This window comes from Lynx canadensis, chromosome A1, assembly GCF_007474595.2.
Source record: "Lynx canadensis isolate LIC74 chromosome A1, mLynCan4.pri.v2, whole genome shotgun sequence".
Classification (NCBI taxonomy): domain Eukaryota; kingdom Metazoa; phylum Chordata; class Mammalia; order Carnivora; family Felidae; genus Lynx; species Lynx canadensis.
In genome coordinates this window covers 64,028,507-64,042,328 of record NC_044303.2, presented here as the reverse complement: position 1 = coordinate 64,042,328, position 13,822 = coordinate 64,028,507, and positions in this window count along the sequence as shown.

The following is a 13,822-nucleotide window of genomic DNA, read 5'->3' as shown; positions in this document are numbered from 1 at the left end:
CAACACAAAAGTTATTAACATGGAATACTGTTTAGCAGATTTTAGACAGGTGCAAAAATTAAATGACAGCAGAAGTTGCACAGAATGTACCAAACACACCTCAGTGTAGAATTCCACGGCTGAGGTATGCTGGAAAGCCAAAAGACTTTGTTGATTCAGGTCTCTTTGGGACCACTGACTTAGAATTTTGTTTCTTTCTGTCCTTTTTTTGTCAATTTAATGTTTCCCCTGTGGCCTAAAAGGCTAATGAAGCTTCAAAAGTTCCTGCCGTGGTCCCAGACTGTAACTTACACAGAAAGAAGCTGGGTCATTAAGCTAAAGGTCTCTGGATGAGCATCTTCTCTAACAAGCATAAAGGTGATCTTGACCCTTATTGTCATTCAGGGAATAACTTTCCTAATTCCCAATAACAGAACCATAATTGAGCCTTGCACATGAAAGGCAATCAGATCAAAAGTTTTTGGTTAATTTTGCTTTCCATAGAATGGGATCTTGACAAGGTTCTCTTAAAATAGGGATTCCCAGTAAATAGTAAGTTAGACATTCATTCAATTTCTCAGAAATTTGTGGCAGGTGCAAACAATTTACAAAAGTTTCCGTTTACCCCAGGAGTAAGAGAAATACATGCATTTTATTTCAAATGTCAAATTGTACTGTTTTAATTTCTGATATAAGAATTTTTAAAACCTTCAATTGTTCAAAACCTGCAAACTATTCAATTTGGCAAAATATTTGCCGAATTATTCCAGAAAACCAAGCAATCTAACTGGCAAATTCCTTTATTTTGAGCATAATGAAAATATTTGGGTAGTAAATAACATGGTCTGAATGAGTATTTTTTCCAGTCAGTAAAAATCTGTCACTTGCATCAAACTAAGGATTCTAAAGAATGTGAATGTAAATATTGTGGCAACTACCAACAAAAAAGATTCTTTGTTTAAAACATAAAACAAACCTCAAGATACATCTTGGATGCTATTTAAAAGAGCATTAAAATTTATCTTAAGATTAAATTAGCATTTGTGTTATAAAATAAATTAAGGATTAAAGATGAGCCATGTTTTTATAAATGTATTTGCTGTAAAAAAAGGAAATAGGCTGTCAATTGCTCAGTATTTATTTATACTTGAAACCAGTTAATGGTAACATGAAAGGCTTTATTTTGGGGAGAATAGATATTTTTATATATATGGCCTGAAGTAAATCCATAGTGGCACCAAAACTAAATATATGTCCCTGTTTCAGAAAGCAAGAAAATATGCTATACTACTGATGAAGAAAGTGTTCATAAATTTAATGTAAAGCAGTAGTTTTAAACTGGGAAGTTTAAAGGAAAAGGGATGGAGGTCAACTGTATAAAATGTTGTGATTTCCTGGGAAACAACTACTTGGATGGTGGTATAATAGTATCAATTTCCTACACAATATACCAATGTCAATAATAACGTGAACCTCCTATATAATGATATCGCTCACTATTCAATATTTTCTAACTACATTAAAATAATGTTTTCTATCAATATTTTTCTCATGAGCACATAGTAACATTCAATATTTAAGTACGTTCTTAGTAATTAGTATTTTCTCCCATTTGGCTTCCTTCCCCATCACTCCACCACCAGTTCAAATGCATGTGTTTTAATCTTTAAAGAAACTACAAAGCTGTATAATCACAGTAGGTTAAGACATTAGTACATGATGTGCTTGAGGCACTGGGAAGTCGTAGATCTAAAACATTTATGATCAAAGTCTTTTTATTCCCTCTGACATAATGCAGTTTAGCTAATTTCCTCTATTTAATGGATATAAAATAACTTTGATTTTCTAAATAGGTAAGTTTATATATTTTTAAATATGGGGATTAATAGGGTTCTTCAGCGCAAACGAACCAGTAAGATGTAAACAGTAACAGAAAAAGTTAGAGGTGCAGTTGTATTTTCAAACTATTGTTATATTATGTCAAATTTATGGAAAATTTGCAAAAAAAAAATGATCTGAAGACTTTTAAGATAATTTTAAGATTCACGAATTCTTTCCATTTTTCTCCATTTGATTTCTCATTCTCATTCTTTCCCTCTCACTCATACGCCCTGTTGTGTGTATTTCCTAAGAACAAAGGAATTCTCTTAGTTAACCATACAACAATGATCAAAATCAGAAAATTTAATATTAATATAATTCTATCCCAATAATGTCCTTCTTTTTCCATATCTTTTCTTTTTCCCTCGTCCAGGATCCTGCATTACTTGATGTATCTCTATTTTCTACTTTAATCTGGAAACTAAGAGTTTCTCAAGATTTTCTTTGTCTTTTTCCCCCTTAAAATTTTTAAAGAGAGGTACAGCATAGAGAATATAGTCAATGGTATTGTAATAGCATTGCATGGTGACAGATACAGTTGGGGTGAGCATAGCATCACATATAGAATTGTTGAATCACCATATGTTGTACAGCTGAAGCTCATGTAATATTGTGTCAACTATACTCAAATGAAAAAGAAAAAAAAATGGAAAGGTATACCTCCCACTTCTTTGATAGAAGCCCCCTCAGGTTGAGATCAACTATTGTTTTTCATGACTAGAGTAAATTTACATCCTTTTGGTAAGAACACCAGAGAAGTAATATGTGTTCTTCTAGGTATCAAATCAGGAAGCACATAAAATCAGTTTATTACAAGACTGATGATAACATTTACGATTGGACTGAGGTGCTGCACTGGATTTATCCACTGTAAAATTATTTTGATCTTTTTGTTATTAATAAATGCTTTAATACTATGCCAATATGATGCTCCTCATCAAATTTAACCTGCTAGTTGTAGCACAAATTGATAATTCTTGGCTGAATCAATTATTAGTGTGATAACTACAACAGTGATTTTCTAATCTCTTCATTTCCTGTACATTTATTTGTTGATATTCTATTGCAAAATAAGAACTATTCCTTCTCTTCCATTTATTCATATATTTATTCATTCATTTATTCATTTATATCAGTTTGGACTCAAGGATTTCCATTTTATCAAATGGATTTTTTAACATTTTTTTAACGTTTATTCAATTTTGAGAAAGAGAGACAGAGCATGAGCAGAGGAAGAGCAGACAGAGAGAGAGACACAGAATCTGAAGCAGACTCCAAACCCTGAGCTGTCAGCACTGAGCCCAACACAGGGCTCAAACTCAACAACTGTGAGATCATGACCGGAGCCAAAGTTGCCGCTTAACCAACTGAGCCACCCACGCACTCCTCAAATGGACTTGATCTTTTACCATTCCTATTTGTTTCTGATACTCAGACTGTACTAGATTTGTCTATTTGGAGGTTCTTCCATCTGGATCTCAAGTACTTTCACCATGTCTGTTTCTGTCATTCTTCAGCAATTCTTTACTTTCTAGTACAAGACAATTCCTTCTTGGCCTTTTGGCTAAGATCAAGTGTCTAGTACAAGACATTCTAGACTCATTTTGTAATTTTTCTGCCCCAATTCTGGAACTGTCCATTTCTCCAAGGAATCCTGATTACTTTTATTGGAGAATGATAATTTAAAAACTAGAATCTGGGCAACAGATACAGCAATTGCTATTGGTATGATATTGTCCTTAGGTATTCTCAACAAACAGAGCTAGAAAATATGTGTATGTGTCTATCCATCCTCATCTATACATATGCATATTTTTAAAAGCCATGAATTATAGGTTTTTATGTTTAAGTGTGATCCATCATGAATTGATTTTTGTGTATTGTGTGACACATACACATGCACACACAAATAATACATTCAGTTGAACAGTGTTTTAAAACTCTTTGTTGACCATGCTTTCCTTTACCAACTGAGCTGCTTTGGCAACTTTGTTAAAAATTATTTGATCTTACTCTTGTTTCAGCAACCTATTTATCCATTTTCATGCCAATTCCATTGTTTCATGAATATTGTAGCTTTAATTTCAATTTTGATGTCACGCTGTATAAGTCCTTCAATCATAGGCATCACTTTTAATATTGTTTTTGTTATTCTATGTCATTCATATTTCCATTTAAATTTTTGATTTGAAGCAATTTCTCATTTTTATAAAACAAGTTAGTGATGTATATGTGTATATATATATGTACATATAGATATATATGTATATCTATATCTATAGATATATGTATGTATATGTATTTACATATATGCATATATGTGTATATATATCTATACATACATGTATCTATAGATATAGATGTACATATATATACACACACACATATATCAGTTTCACATCAGCTCTCTCAATATAAACATATTTTCCTCTAAGTGCTTGAACATATGTACTATAGCTACCTTAAAGTCCTTATCTGCCACGTGCCACATGTGGACATCTAGACTTTACAGTTTGCTTAATATGACCTGTCTTTTCTCTTGAGTCTAGGTATTATTTTTCATATTTCTTTGCACATAAATAAATTTTTGTTATTTTAACTAAACTTCATAAATATATTATAAACTCTGGATTCTGTTATATTCCCCTGAAGAACATTGTTTGTCATTATGGCAAGCAGTCAGCTTGGCTGGACTGATTTTAAGCTCCGTGTCCCTTGTGGTGGACAGCAGCAAAGCTCACTACTCAGTTCTTCAAACCTTCAGCTGTTGTTGCACTGGGATGCTTGTAGCCTCCCTCATGTAAGCACAGTTCAAGAGAGAGCCAAAGATTTGAGAAGAGTTTACATGCAGATTTGAGGTTTGCTCCCTCTGTGGTTCCCTCCCTTGTTTGACTCCCCTCTCAGTTCCAGGCATGTCTTACAGAATAAAACTCTGTCATCTGACTCTTCAAGCCACTAAGTCTGGCTTTTGGTTTGAGTTCTAGCCTCCTGATGCCCTGTGAACTGGTAGTGCTTTCTGACAAAAGCCTTATATATATGAATCTCACCCCACACAATTCTCTTCCTTTAAGGGGAAAATCCCTTCTAGTCTCTGCTTTCTTTTGATCATTTTCCTATGCCTTCAAATAGCTGTTTTTATATTTTCCCCAGAGTTCATAAGTTTTAGCCTCAGCTTTGCTATTACTGGAATTGAAACCAAGTGCTTCAGTTTTTATTTCAGTCATCATAAGACATCATGATTCAAATATTTTCACTCTATAAAAACTAGCAACTCTTTTTCTCTCTTTCTTACTCTGTCAGGAGTAGTGCTATGCTATACACTATACATGCACAAGTGTTTTGACACAATGCACAAACATCTAATTTCATTTAGTCCTAAAATAACATTGGAAATAAGCATATTTATCCCATTTTATATTGCAGAAAATAAGACTGAAAATATTGTTTAGGCAAGTTCAAACAGTTAGAAACAGAGTGAAATAAATCACAGCTATGTCACACTCTCTTGCTACTCATTCTCCCCACCCCCCAACCCCTTCAAACAAATACATCTGACAACTACAATTTGAAAATGTAACACCATTGACGAGTACCAATTGAGCAGTATGATTCAGTGGTTAAGGTCATGGGCTTCAGAATCAGACAAACTATTTTTAGTCCCTCCTCTTCACTAATTCCCTATACGTAATGATCAAATCTACAAAAGCAGGTAACATAAAATAACATTGTGAGAATTACATGTGTTGTGCAGACTATCTGATATACACAGAAAGAGCTTAATAGATATTAGATTTTAAAATAACTATTAAATATAGTTTTATTACCAGATACTAAGGAGCTAACCTTCTCGCAAAATAATTTAAAATAATTTTAAGTGTATTTATTTATTCTGAGAGTGAGCAAGTGGGGAAGGGGCACAGACAGAGGGAGAGAGAGAATCCCAAGCAGGCTCCGCACTGTCAGCACAGAGTCCGGTGCAGGGCTCAAACTCATGAACCATGAGATCATGACCTGAGTCAAAATCAAGAGTTGGACACTTAACTGACTGAACTACCCAGGCGCCCCTCTTTTGCAAAAGAATTTTAAAAACGTATGGTCATGGTATATTTATACCAGACTTGATCTGTCACAGCTGGATAAATAATCGCAATAATACACAATGGGAAGGAGAAAAGAAATGAACATTTATTGGAGATGGACTATGTCTTTAACACTGAGCAGGGCATTTTAAAATATGTTACTGTATTTTATTTTCACAGCACTCTGTACAGTAAATAGGTCCTCTATTTTTAGAGATAATGAAACTAAAATTTAGAAGACTTGAAGTAACTTATGTAACAACACAAACTACTAAGTATCTCAGATACTATTAGAAACTTCGTCTAACACATTTCTCTTTCCCACATGACAAAATTAGACTGCTATGAATCTATGACAAGTACTGAGTCTCATAATACTCTTATAATTAAAATGCTGTCTGGTGTTTAAATGCTTTCTGAAAGTTCCTGTCAGTCCTTTCTCCTTGTCCCTCCTTCAACGTAATGTCCTAATTTCCTTCCTTCAATATTTCACGACAACATAATTCAATTAAAACTTGATTTTTCTTTCTTTGTATCCATTTATTTCATTTGTATTGGGTTGGTTCCAAACCTAATTTTATGTTCTTCAGAAACCTTTCACGTGGCACATAACCATGCATTATACTGTTTTAGGCATGGAGAAGAGTGAATTAGACTTATACGGTCTTACCCCTTCCTTGAAGGTTTTAACTGCATTGATTTTATTAAATAATAGCTGAACACTTACCGTTTTACCTAGCCAATGCACTCTCTCCTAGCCCATGATTCCAGGTGGTCCCAAAGAATAGTCTCAGTTAGAACACTAGAACATACTACATCGTATTGATTATTTCAAAGTGGTTCAGCCACTAGGAAAAATGGTCTTAGAAATAGAAGGTTGAACGCCAGATATTATATGTAAGATTGTAAACATTGGTTCTGGAAATATTGAAAGATTGATCCAACAATCTTTGGAAATGAAACAGCGATCAAATAAGGGGGATACTGACAGTTATAGATATTGATAATGGGCAAAGAGTGTTAGGACACTGGATTCTACTCAGGAGGACTCTTACACTGCAGATTGGTTTTATGCAACTTATGATACTTTGTACAGTTTGGGTCATAATTCCTAAGAATTTAATAAAAGATTAGGGATCAAAATGAACCATCCATCTCAACTTGCAGAAAGTAGAAAAAAAAAGATATGAAAAAAGATACATCATGGATCTGGAGTGAGAAGAAGCTAGTTCTGGTCTCAGCTCTGCATCTAACATCTGAGGATAAAACTTAATTATTTGAGTTTAAATGGGGACATCCATGTAATTTCTTAATTCCTTTTGGTTACTGTACTCTAATTTAGAATTGGCCATGAAGGTCTACTGAGTTGTAATTTGTATCTATGGAACATTAAGCAAAAAGGACACATTTTGTTAATGATGTGATTTTTACACACACGTAAGGGCTATGGTGAGTGAATATCTAGATCGCTGGGGTCTACATGGTAGCTCTTTCTCATGTAATGGTAGTTTGAGGGTTAGTGGCATAATATGTTAAACTTCTCACAACACACATGGGAAGGACTGAGTGATAGGACGCATTCCTTTAGTTCTCACTTCTTCATCCTTCAGCAGTTCAAAACCTGGATTAAGTGCTACTTCCATTAACACATAGTTTGCCATTTTATCCTTTTCCTTCTTAGCTTTATCCCATTATCTCCTTACAAACAGACTCCAATCTCTACATAGGTTAAGCAGATATCAGAATCTAAACATTTAGATAACTGTTAAGGACTCTAAGCAAACCTCATGGGCACAGAAAAATATTAAGTTGAAAACTATACTTCAATTAATACACACACACACATATATATATATATATACATATACATATATATACATATATATACATATACATATATATATCCATCCATCCATCCTAACAAGTTTCTAAAACTAATAATAGAGCTACCAAGTCTTAAGGTCATTATCAGGTGGTTTTGATAGAGTGAGTGTGGAAACATTCTAGGTTTGAGGTATCTGTGATTATCATTTTCATTCTCCTTCAACAACACACTTCTCTTTTTCATAATCACCACATAGCAGGAATATAATGACAGTTTAAAGCATCAGAATTTCAGTAGATGCCTGGGTCAACTCTCTGTTATCCCTCAGCACTTGCCTGACCTTTGTCAAGTTTCCTTGAGATCTCTGTTCCTCAGCTTCTTCATCTGTAAGTGCTATTTCGCAGGGTTTCTCCAAAGATTAAATGAGATAATACATGTAAAGGCTGGAACAGGGCTGAGATAATAGCAATCATTTAACATATCAGTTATTGAATATAGTCTGCCTTTGAAGATTCAGAAAATTTACAATGAGAGGATAACAGGGAATGTTATTTATAGCAAACCCTCCAACCTCTACTGTCTTCTTTTATCTATCTTCTCAGACAAATCCAACAAATCCTAGTTCACATCCTACCACTTATACCTAATCTTTCACTTTTCTGAACTCTAAAATATTTGTTTGCTATCTCATCTGTTTTGGAAAGAGATCACATACTATTTTACATCACGTTAAAAATGTTTCACATAGGTATCATTTATCTCCAGTACATCTTTAGTATTCTTAAGAGGAAAGGTTTTATCTTACATTGCTTTTGTGCTTTTAGACTTTCTTGGGAAAAATCAGTTCTCTGCCAGAGCTCTGTCCACAATGCCGAATACAAGTGTAACTGAATTGGTGGAACAGAGTGGGATTTCAAACATGTCTTTCTCAGACCAAGAGTGAAGGCCAAGCGTGTAGTCTCAGACATCCCAACATTAGAAGTCACTCATGTCAAAGCCAACTGCAAGCCGTCAGTCATCAACTTGAGCCGTTCTGTAACACTGGAGTCCCTGATTCATTTGTCAGGAGAAGATGGAAAGACAATAAATTTAGATGCCAATGAATTTTAACTGAATCTTTGTTTTCGGAAAAGTAGAGGAGAATGGAATTTAATTGGCTTCACTGTCCTCTGAAGCCCTACATATAGAAAACAGGTAAGTTCTGTATGAGTTAAGAAAGAAAGTATTAAGCTTTACCATACTTTGTGACCACTGTCAGTGAGGCAGGTGATATAAATCTTTAGAATTACAAGGTAGTATTAAAATTTCACATAAAAACAATTTTAATTTACTAGGAAAAATAGAGCATTTCACAATTAAAGAAACATTTTCTATTTTGCATGTATATAACACATTGCAACTTGTTTCTACTTTAATTCCAATTTTTGGCATATTTAAAAACCTCAAGGCAGTCCCATTCATAGCCACAAATGCAAAAGTTCCATAAACATATTAACAAATTGATTTCAGCAATGTTCAAAAGGGATTATATGTAATGCCTAAGTTAGGTTTATTCTAGGAATAAAAAGTAGCTAGCATTAACCAATTAGTATAATTAATTATATTGATGGATTAGAAGAAATCACATGATCATAATACATGAAGAAAATCCTTTTATAGTAATTCACAGGATACAAAATCAATGCACAGAAATCTATTGCATTTCCACACTAATAATGAAGCAGCAAAAAGAGTAACTAAGAAAACAATCCCATATACAATTACACCAAACATAGTAAAATACCGAGGAATAACCCTAACCAAAGAGGTGGTGAGAGACCTGTACTCTGAAAATTATAAACAGGATAAAAGAAACTGAAGACACAAAGAATGGAAAGACATTCCATGCTCATGGATTGGAAGAACAAATATTGTTAAAATGTCATTACTACCCAAAACGATACACACATTCAATACAATCCCTATCAAAATATTAACAGTATATTTCACAGAGTCCTAAAATTTGTGTGGAACCACAATACACCCTAAATAGCTAAAGCAATCTTGAAAAAGAAAAGCAAAGCTGGAGGCATCACAATTCCGGACTTCAAGTTATATTACAAAGCTGCAGTAATAAAAACAGTATTGTATGGCACAAAAAAAGACACATAGATTGATAGAACAGAATAGAAAACCCAGAAATGAACCCACAACTATACCATTAACTAATCTTTGACAAAGTAGGCAAGAGTAACCAAAGGGAAAAGGACAGTCTCTTCTACAAAGGATATTGGGAAAACTGGACAGCAACATACAAAAGAATGAAACTGGACCACTTTCTTATACCATACACAAAATAAATTCAAAATGGATTAATGACCTAAATGTGAGACATGAAACTGTAAGAATCCTAGAAGAGAGCACAGGCGGAGACTTCTCCGACATTGGCCATAGCAACTTCTTTCTAGATATGTTTGCCACCTGAGGCAAGGTACACCAAACCAAAAATAAACTATTTTTCTACAACTTTATACTCAAAAAACAAACAATTGTATTTAAAAAATGTGCAGAAAACATGGACAGATATTTCTCCAAATGGCCAACAGACACATGAAAAGATGCTCATCATCACTTATCATCAAGGAAATGCAAATCAAAACTACAAATGTGACAACACCCCACATATGTCAGAATGGCAAATATCAATAACACAAGAAACAACAGGTGTTGGAAAGGACATGAAGAAAAAAGAACCCTCAGGCACTGTTGGTAGGAACACAAACTGGTGCAGCCACTGTGGAAAACAGTATGCAGGTTCTTCAAAAAGTTAAAAATAGAAGTACCCTATGACCCAGCAATCACACTACTGAGTATTTACCCAAAGAATACAAAAACACTAATTCAAGGGGATACATGCACCCTATGTTTAGAGCAGCATTATTTACAATATCCGAAATATGGAAGCAGCCCAAGTGTCCACTGATTGATGAATGGGTAAAGAAGAGATTGTGTGTGGGTGCGCCCAGGAATATTACTCAGCCATAAAAAAGAACGAAACCTTGCCATTTGCAGCCACATGGATGGGGCTAGAGAGTGTAATGCTATGCAAAATAAGTAAGAGAAAGACAAATACCATATGATTTCCCTCATGTGTGGAATTTAAGAAACAAAACCAATGAGCAAAAAGAAAAAAAAAAGGGAGAGAGACATAAACCAAGAAACAGACTCTTAACTACAGAGAACAAACTGATGGTTACCAGAGAGGATGTGTGGGAGGGATGGGTTGAATAGGTAAGGAGAATTAAGGAGGGCACTTGTTGTGATGAGCACCTGGTGATGTATGGAAGTGTTGAATCACTACATCCGTTGTACATCTAAAACTAAAATAACACTGTATGTTGACTGCAATTAAAATGTTAAAAATTTAAAAATAGTTTAAAAAGAAAATCCATTTACACAGAGAATGAACTGGTGGTTGCCGGAGGGGACAAGGTTGAAGGGATGGGCAAAATAGGTGAAGGTGATTAAGAGGTATAAACTTCCAATTATAAAATAAATAAGTCACAGGATGACAAGCACAGCACGGGAAACATAGTCAATAATACTCTAATAGTATTGTATGGTGATACATGGTAACTACTCTTATTCTGGTGAGTAGAGTTCATTGCATGGAATTGTCAAAGCATTAAGTTGTACTTTTGAAATGAATATAACATTGCATGTCAACTGTACTTCTATTTGAAAAGGAAAATCCATTTAATAAAATTTAATACCCATTCATTATAAAAATTCTTAGCAAAATAAGAATTGAAGGTAACTTTCCTTATCTGACTTAAGATTTACAAAAGTTACAAAAAAGTTCATTGGTGAATAACCAAACTATCACTGTAATTTTGGAATCAAGACAAGAAAAACCATTATCTCTAATTTTTTCAACATTGGGGGACATTTTAGACAATGCGACAAGACAAGAACAATAAATAGAATGTATAAGGATGGAAAGGAAGTGAAAAAAAAAACACTATCTTTTCCCAACTAATAGTATTATATACAAAAGAACTTTAGATAATTTCTGGAATTAATTAAGTAGTACTACAAAGTTACTGGATAGAAAATTGGCATACAAGACATTCCTATTCACTAGCAACAGTAGGAAAACAAATTTTTAATAAATTACAATAGCATCTATCAGTATTAATTTAGATATTCTACGAATAACTACAAACAAATGTGAAAGACATCATCCAAGAAAATTATGAAAATTTATTGTGCAACATTAAAGAAATTAAAAGGGGTTAACTAATCAAGACATACACCATGTTCACTGCTTGGAAGTTGAAATATTGTAAAGAATTTAATGCACTGTAAACCCACTCACAATCCCATTAAATTTGGCAGTATGTGACAAGCTACTTCTAAAATATATACAAAATTATAAGGTCTGAAACACTGTTGAAAAAGAACTAGTTTCGGGCGCCTGGGTGGCGCAGTCGGTTAAGCGTCCGACTTCAGCCAGGTCACGATTTCGCGGTCCGTGAGTTCGAGCCCCTCGTCAGGCTCTGGGCTGATGGCTCGGAGCCTGGAGCCTGTTTCCGATTCTGTGTCTCCCTCTCTCTCTGCCCCTCCCCCGTTCATGCTCTGTCTCTCTCGGTCCCAAAAATAAAAATAAAAAATGTTGAAAAAAAATTTAAAAAAAAAAAAAAGAAAAAGAACTAGTTTCAACCAGACATACAGAACTTATTATAATGATCTAATAATTAACAAACTACGATATTCACACAAGGATAGGCACTTGGACCAATGGAATGGAATAAAACACCTCAGAAACAGACCCATTTTTTATGGATGTTTGATAAATGAGATCTTTAACAAGTAGAGTAATGGAGAAAAGCAAGCTAAACAGAAAATAGTTTGGAGTCAAGTGGTGGAATACATTTAAGTAGAAAATAAAACAAACAGGACTTATATGGCCCTCTGGGGCCTAGGTCTAGGTGCATTGGGTCTAGGTGCACTTGGGTCTAGGTGCATTTATATGGGAAATACTTATCCACTATACTTTGAGAAAATTTCATAAGAGCCAATCTTTATTTCCTGGAGTAAATCCTATGATACGAAAATCAAGAACTTCTGTGCATCAAAGTTCACCATGAAGACAATGGTAGATACAAACCAAAGTATAGAAGAAAATATTTTTTAAAGTATAAAGAGTGGCTAGAAAAACAAAAACAACAAAACTCCTACAAGCATTAATAAAAAGACAAGATCTTAATAAATGGGCACTTACAAAGAGGACACTCAAATAGTCAATGACCATTAGAAATGAGGGAAATGTAAATTAAAACAAGATATCACTAACTCACTGAGAGAGCAGAAAATTTTAAAGTCTGACAACACTATGTATTGGTAAAGGTGTGGCAACAGAGGTCTCATTTTCTGCTGGTTGGAGCAGAAGTTGGTACAACCATATTGTAACACCATATAGAATTACCTTGCAAATTTCAGAGTGCAAAAGAACTTACAACCAGCAATTTCACTTCTCAGTATATACTGTAGAGAAACATACACACGTACAACAGTATATACATATAAGACAGCTACTGACAGCATTGTTCTTCAGAGCCCCAACATGGAAATGCCCAATGTCCACCACCAGGCCAGCAGATCAATAAATTGTGTGATAGTCATAAAATATTCAGCAATTAAAATGAATAAATTACAGGTGCACATATTAAAATAGATGGATCTTACAAATACTAAGCATTAGAGGTCAGCCACAAAATAATATATACAGTAAGACACATGTTAAAAAAAAGCAAAACTGTTACTTGAGAATGTATATATAGATGATATATATTAAAATGCAAGGGAGGGGCAACTGGGTGGCTCAGTGGGTTGAGCGTCTAACTTTGGCTCAGGTCATGATCTCATGGTTCATGAGTTGGAGCCCCACATCAGGCTCACTGCTGTCAGCTTGTCAGCACAGAGCCCACTTTTGGATCCTCTGTCCCCCTTTCTCGCTGCCCTTCCCCCATTTGTGTTCTCCCCAAAGTAAATAAATATTTTAAAAAGTAATAAATAT